We start from the raw sequence: 8,186 nt of genomic DNA, 5'->3' as shown, positions 1-8,186 counted from the left end.
TGGGTTTACAGGATTGAGCATGAAGGTGACAAAAAGGAGAGGTATAAAGAAAGGCTGGTGGTGAAAGGATCTCCCCAAAAGGAAGGTATTGACATCACTGATATTTTCTCACCTGTTGTCAAAATGTCATCCATTAGAGTCATTCTTGGTCTTGTTACTTCTTTAGGATTTGAGTGTGAATAGTCAGATGTAAAAAATGATTTCTTTCATGGTTAATTGGAGGAAGAAATTTATATGGAGAAGCCATAATGCTTCATAGGAAAATGAAAAGAAGACTTTGTTTGCATGTTGAAAAAGAGTCTCTATGGGTTGAAATAGGCACCTCAACAATGATACAAGAAATTTGATTCATTCATGTTGGAACAAGTTTTTCACAGGTTGGAAGTTGTTCATTGTGTTTATATCAAGAGGTGTGATCAAGCAAAGTATATAATATTATTATTATATGTGGATGGCATGTTAATTGTTGGGCATGATAAGAATATGATCAATAGGTTGAAGAAAGATTTGGGTAGCAACTTTTCAACGAAGGATTTGGGTCTAGCACAATAGATATTGGGCATGAGGATCATGTGTGACAGGAAAAATAGAAGGTTATGGTTATCACAAGAAAAATATATCAAGAAGGTGCTTGACAAGTTTAGTATGAAGGATTCCAAGCTAGTTGGTACACCCCTTGCAGCTCACTTCAAGATAAGTACTGAGTTATGTCTATGTGATGACAAAGGGAAGGAAGAGGTGAGCATGATTCCTTATGCTTCAACAATTGAAAGCTTGATGTATGCCATGGTATGTACATGACTAGATATTCCATATTCAGTGGAGTAGTGAGCCGGTTCCTTGCCAATCCAGGAAAACAACATTGGCAAGCAGTAAAATGGATTTTAAGGTACCTTAAGGGTACTAGTCATTATGTTTTTGTCATAATGAGACTCTGCTTGAAGGATTTATAGATGTATATATGGTTGGAGATATGGACACCAGAAAGTCCACTACAGGTTATTTGTATACATTTGCAGGGGCAATAGTATCTTGGGTGTCAAGGCTACAACAAACAGTAGCTCTCTCTAGAACAAAAGCATAGTAGATAGTTGCAACAGAAGTTTATAAGGAGATGGAATGGATGCAACGATTCCTAGGAGAGATATGAATAAAGAAATACAAATATGTGCTATATTTTGATAGTCAGAGTGTCATTAACTTGGAAAAAAACACAACATTTCACTCAAAAACCAAGCACATTGACTTAAGGTACCATTGGATCCGACATGTGTTGACAGAAGGACAAGTATCCTTGGAAAAGATCCATACAGATAGGAACCCTGCTGATATGCTCACTAAGATTCTACCAAGAAATAAACATGAGTTATGTAAAGGCATGGTAGGACTCAATGTGACTTGATTCATGACTCTTATTTGGCTTCAAGTGGGAGAATGTTGAACATGAAGCCAAACTGACGTGTACTTCTCTAACACTACCACTGACACTCAACCATCTTCAATCATTACCTACCACCGCTTATGCCAAAAGTTAAGCCATCTATGACTGACACCATCCACAACCGAACCTACCACACCGCTCATTTGTTTTATTCCGAAGAGCCATCTAATAGTAGTACGCTTATCACATGTTCACTAAGTTTGTACCATAAATAATTCTTTATCATTCATCCAAATCAACCAGAATTTCTTATAATTTCTCCATAATGAAAAAGAATAAAAATGGAAAGGCATGTCTACAACGTAGACAATGGAGATGATAAATATTCCAATCACAAGTATTCTTACTCCATCACGGGGTTGGAGGTCCACCGGCAATAATAAGATGAATGCCTGATGATGGATATTCTAGCCTAGATTATTTGAATTTTTAATTAGATAACTGTAGTTTGTATCTGTTGTATATACAGTTTCGGTTTCGAAAAAAAATTAACTTGCATGGACAAGCTAAAATTATCATGGATATCATTTGCGTGTTAAAATATTTTCAGAAGTTTACAAACAATATTTTTGTTTTTAATTTTTCGATCAATTTTAATTTTTAAGGTATGGTATTACGTGAATTATTTGTATCAACTAGTACAGTTTTTTATTCATCAAAACGGTATAATTAGATATTGATTTGTAATCATATTTGATATAATTTTATTTATTTATCATACCTCTTTATACCTCTTCTATAAATATAGTATTTGGCCCATGGTATTAATAATTATTTGTTGTCCCATAACTCTTTTTTTAGGGTTAGGAAACTTCTTTATAGCATTCAGAGATGCTCTACATCCTAGTTTAAAGTTTAAAGTGAATGTGTGAACATATCCCACTTTAAAGTGAATGTCCGAGCATTAGATATGTGAGCTTTATATAAGTAAGTGTTAAATATAAGATGTTAGAAGTGAGAGCGTTAGATGTAAAATATTAAATGTGTGAAGGTCAGAAAAATAAATGAGCGTTAAATGGATAAGAAATACTCGTAATGTTGAGAAAACCCACTAGGAAGCTTACAACGCCCAATGATTAACAGGATGTCGTTTCAAATACAAATGATCGACCAATGTTATAGTTTTTTTTGGAACTTCATGTTGATCATTGGGGCGACGAAAGGTCTATGCGCTTTCCTTTCTCACATCTTTTTCATACGTTAAAAATCTGTGATACCAGTCCAGAAATTCTTGAAGTCTAAATTACCACTGTCGTGGTTTCTTTTTTTCTATATTTTCTGAAAAAACAAAACAATTTATTACGTAGATTCCTTGGCTTTCGTGATAAAGTATGTAATATACAACTTTCACAATAATATATTTGGATCCAATCTCTCTTTATTTACCATTACTTCTACATTTTTCCAATTTTCACTTTGGTTAGAATCCGGAAAGGATTTCTATCGTAAAATATCTACCACTGCATCTCGTAAAATACAATTGTTCCCTCACTAGAGACACGTTTGCTACAATAAATTTATGAGTACCACTTACATTTCGATTGCACGTTCCTTTGTCCTGTAGATGCACAGATATTTTTTCAACACATATTTATGTGTTGAAAATAATACCACATTCACAGGCAATATGCAACGGGATTGACAAATTCAATTAGAATAACTTGAAAGTCATTCTTGAACTGATCACATTCACATCAAGTTGCAGGGATATTGCTGCCAACCATCTTCATTTGGAGCATCGTGATTCGTCGTTTTGCATTATCACATTTTTTTTTTAAGTATTTCTAATATCTAAATTTTAAAATATTTGATGATAATTTTGTAAATTTTTTATATTGCTAATTATTTTATTACGTAGATAGGCATCCCTCTTATTGGAGTTGGCCACTTTAATTATTTTATTAATTAATTTTTTTGATCGAATGGCCTAAATTGAAAGATGTCAGTATATTCTCGTAGTCATCACTATATCAATGGGTATAATTCACACCACTAACTTACCTACATGTCTAAATCACATGCTTAAAGCATACTTAAATTATTTTTTTACAAAGAATGATTAAAAATTATTGTGCCTCTTGTTGATAACCATGTATGTTGATTAGTGAAAAATGTATTTAAAAAATATATAAAATAGATATTCCAAACACCATTGATTCTAAAACATATGTATGTTTACATTCTTAAACTTATGTGTCTTCAACCATTTGCCAAGTGTTTTTTAGCTCCGAGAAATATATTTAAAACAAATTATAAAACATATAGTCAAACCTAATTCTGAAACGTATGTCTATTCACATTCTTAAACTTATGTGTCTTCAACCATTTTCCAACTTTTTTCTCCAAAGAACAGGTGTCCATCAATTTCACCATTCCATCCCATCGTTCCATTAACCTGCAATGGAAATAACTCTCCCACTCCATGCCCGATAGAATAACAGCGCCACTCGATCTTGAGCATTCCAAATTGTCATTAAATATTTATTATACTTATTATTCATTACCATTCCATATATTATAATCAAATGGTCCATGGATGCATTCATTTCTTTGTTAGCACATAGGGTTGTTGGAATTGTTGAAGGATAACTGGAATGCTGGAAGGATTACTCTAAAGACTTGAAGGGCTTCCCTCGTCTTTTATCTGGTAAAAAAGGTGACAAATCTTTCATAGCCTTCCTTTTCTCTACCTACTATTTTATCAGGTTTCTACATTAGAGAAACGCTTTCACCTATGTGCTTAAAATGTAAGATAGTGTATGTTGGGAACTATTATTTTGGAGGAGATAATTTGGCAGAGGGATGTCATGGACACAAAGTAGCAGCCTACAAGATTGAAACACCTCAAGTATCAAGTCACGGTAAGTCATATCGTTCAATATTTTTACACTGTACATTGTATATGTCTATACCAACTTCGATAAATAATAATATTGAGATTATTGTAGATCCATGGTACCAAGTCGGCCTCTTTCTAATAACATCACTCAACAGTGCGTATGCATTGGGGTATTCAGGGATCATCATGGTTCCCTTGGGATGGGTAGGGGGCACCTTAGGATTGATAGTAGTAGCCTTCATATCACTCTATGCAAACACCCTCCTAGCGCATCTCCACGAAACTGGAGGCATCCGACATAGTCGATACAGAGACCTAGCTGGTCACATTTATGGTAAATTTCTTTTACACTCACCCATCCCATTCAATATAATATTTTCTTGTTACTTTCATCAAATTAACATCTTCATACTTGCACATAATCACTTCTTCCTTTCATATCGATTGTGATTGTGAATTTTCCCAGGTAGGAAAATGTATTTCTTGACATGGACACTACAATATATCAATCTATTCATGATCACCATTGGATTTATCATTCTGTCTAGACAAGCTTCAAAGGTAGCTCCCTACTCTTATACTTAATTACCTCTTATCCCCAAGCCATGCTCCCCTACTTTCACATGCAGCAATTCCTTATTAATTATCTATCTTTCATCTCTTCTGATTGACTGTTGTGCAGGCAATATATACTTTACATAACAATGAAGCTACCACGTTGAAGCTACCTTACTGCATCGCAATTATAGGAATCATGTGTAGCATTTTTGCATTTGGCATTCCCCACTTATCGCCTCTGAGGTTGTGGCTTCGTGTTTCAACATTCTTAAGTTGCATCTATATCATTGCTGCTATAGGATTATATATACGCGATGGTATATCTCTTTTATTTTAACTAGGATACATCTTACTTGTGATGCTTACATATCTTATGGTTCATGGTCCCTGTAAAATTGGGTATTAAAACAATCTCTTGGAGAAAAAACTTAATTTTTTGCTTACTTTGGATATGTAGGTCTCAATAGCCCAGCTAGAGATTATGATATTTCAAGTTCAGGTTCAAGTAAAAGAAGAATGTTTGGAACAATTTGTGCTGCAATAAATCTCATTTTTTCATTTAATTCAGGAATGCTTCCAGAAATACACGTATAGAAAAAGTTTCGTTTAATGATATGACTAGCACAGAGAAAAAATAAGGTTCCGGTCTTTGTTTTAAACGCTCTACCAAAATTTATTACTTCTCTGTCATTGATCTTCTCCCGAAAGATCCAATGGTTCACAATAGATTTCGGGTTGACAAGACACATGGGGGTTGATTGCCTGATAAAGCAGTTTCCCCACACTCCTCCGCTGCTACGTGTCCTCTTATTTGTGGAATCAAAGCCAAAAATCTCAATACCGCTTACTGTTTCTTTGTCGCCTGAAATACCACTCCAGGTTATAAACACTAATGGAATGGTTGTAGCTATGTGGAAGCCCCATGTACAAGTTTCTAGATACAAAGTTCGGAAGGAGGAACGAAAGTGTGTATTTTGTTCGCAATTGGATAGTGAGAATGCTAGCTTGAGGGACATATCTGATAATGACCACACTTGTTGGGGCTTTGCTTCCATTTGTGGGTGATTTTATGAATATTACTGGCGCAGTGAACGTGATACCATTAACATTTGCGTTGGAAAACCATATTTATATTAAAGTGAAGTGAAAGGATCTGAGTTCATTAGGGAAGACATGGCATTCGGCAAACATATGTTTTTTCGCCTTGTTATCCATGATAGCAACTATAGCAACATTCTGGTTTATGGTTATTGACTCCAGAACATTCCATGTCTTCGCTGATCTATGGTCATACATGTAACTATATAATTGTAGCTGCTACATTCATGCGTGCAAGATATTCATTCAGTTCCAAATCGTACTGGAGGTATTCAACTAATTGTTGGTAACAATCATAAGAATCATTAAGTTTCTCACTAACAACTTATTTCAATGCAACAATCTCACATACTTTCATAAAATCCTTAAATAGAGTTTCATTAAGCATATAAAATCCCCCTAACTCAAATAAATATGACATAAATAGAATAAAAGGCTGAAAAATCCAACATATATTTATGACATAAGTAGAACAAAAAGCCCAAAAATCCAACATATAATCTTATAAATATAAAATGCTCACATACTTTCATAAAATCTTTAAATAGAATTTCATTAAGCATATAAAAACCCCACAACTCAAATAAACATGACATAAAATAGAATTAAAAGCCTAAAAAGGTAATATCTAATCTCATAAATATGAAATTCATGAAATAAGTGCCCACAAATATGTGTTAAGAAAAAAAATATTGTAAAATCACTTGAAAGCTAGAGATTTTTGTCCCAGAAAGTCTATGGTATAGCATATCTCACCACCATGTATTCATAGTCTTGTAAATACTCTATACAACAAGACCTAAACTTTATGTAGAAGCTAAATTAATAAAATTTGCTAATCAAACATGAATGCCAAGAAAACATTATAATTTTTTAGTGATAAAAATATTCGTCTCCACATTAAAAAATATAGTTTGATTCTAATACTCTATACAACAAGACCTAAACTTTATGTAGAAGCTAAATTAATAAAAGTTGCTAATCAAACATGAATGCCAAGAAAACACTATAATTTTGTAGTGATAAAAATATTCGTCTCCACATTAAAAAATATAGCTTGATTAGTAGAATCATTTCCAAGATTGTGAACACAAATAACCAATATATACATGTATTAATCTATTTATATATGACCTCTTGTTTCTAATTTTAACCAGATGTATGTAAATCTCCAAACTCCACTTTCCCTTTTCATTTCATAATACATTGTATGTTTATAGTTTCATGATATGTTAAAAAAGTTCCATGTTTGACACAATACTTAGTCTTTTCAATAATTTAGATGAGATCCCTTATGCTATGCAAAGATTCATTTTTCCAAAACTCTTTTCTTGTACTTTGCATAAAACCTTTCTCCGCATAAGTCATGTTCTTTTCCTTATGGATGGTTATGGTTGTGTACACAATCTTTCATGTCCTACTCCTTGCACACTTTACTATGTACTTTTGTATAAATAATTTTGTGCTTTTGTATAAATAACCTTCAATGGATCTATCTAACTAAGGATTTATCATGCACTGAGAAGTACCAAATCTCTTAATGTGTAAACCACTCAGAGGGATCAAATCCCTACATGTGCGAACCTCTTTTTTGGTGTGTAGAACTTGAGGAAATGTTTGCACATGGAGGGATTTTATCCCTCTGAGTGTATGATAAATCGAAAGTTAGATGGACCTAAGCTGATTTAATCTTTATTTTTTAACCCTCTTTGTACACTTCTCATTTTTTCAAAATTGTTATTATTAGTTTCCCTATGACAAATACTCATGATGTTGTATTCATATAAAAAAATCAAAGATATAAATTAACCATATAGATAGATAGATAGATAGATAGATATATGACCTAGCTACAAAAAAAGTTAATAATGTGTATCATGTTTAAAATTAATTTAGATCCAATTTGTATTTCTTGATCAATATTTTTTTTAATATATATATGACATAGCTACAAAAGAAATTAATAATATATACCATGTTTAAAATTAATTTAGATTCAATTTATATTTGTTGATAATAAATCTTTTAAAAGAAAAAATGACATATTAAATTTTTCACACTTATTAATTTTCGCAAAAGTTAACAATAATATTTACATTTTTTCCATAAGATTGTCATTTCAATTATATATGGTTTCATTACTTAACGCATGAATGTCTTCAGATATAACTATCGTTGCAATTGGTATTAAGCTTATTATTTCAATGATATTTTATCAATAATTATTTTCAAAAAACTTATATGGATTTG

This window comes from Pinus tabuliformis, chromosome 2_1 (assembly GCF_031772625.1).
Source record: "Pinus tabuliformis cultivar Carrire ecotype Pingquan chromosome 2_1, CPIR1, whole genome shotgun sequence".
In the NCBI taxonomy this organism is placed as follows: domain Eukaryota; kingdom Viridiplantae; phylum Streptophyta; class Pinopsida; order Pinales; family Pinaceae; genus Pinus; species Pinus tabuliformis.
Note: the sequence above shows the minus strand (reverse complement) of the source record.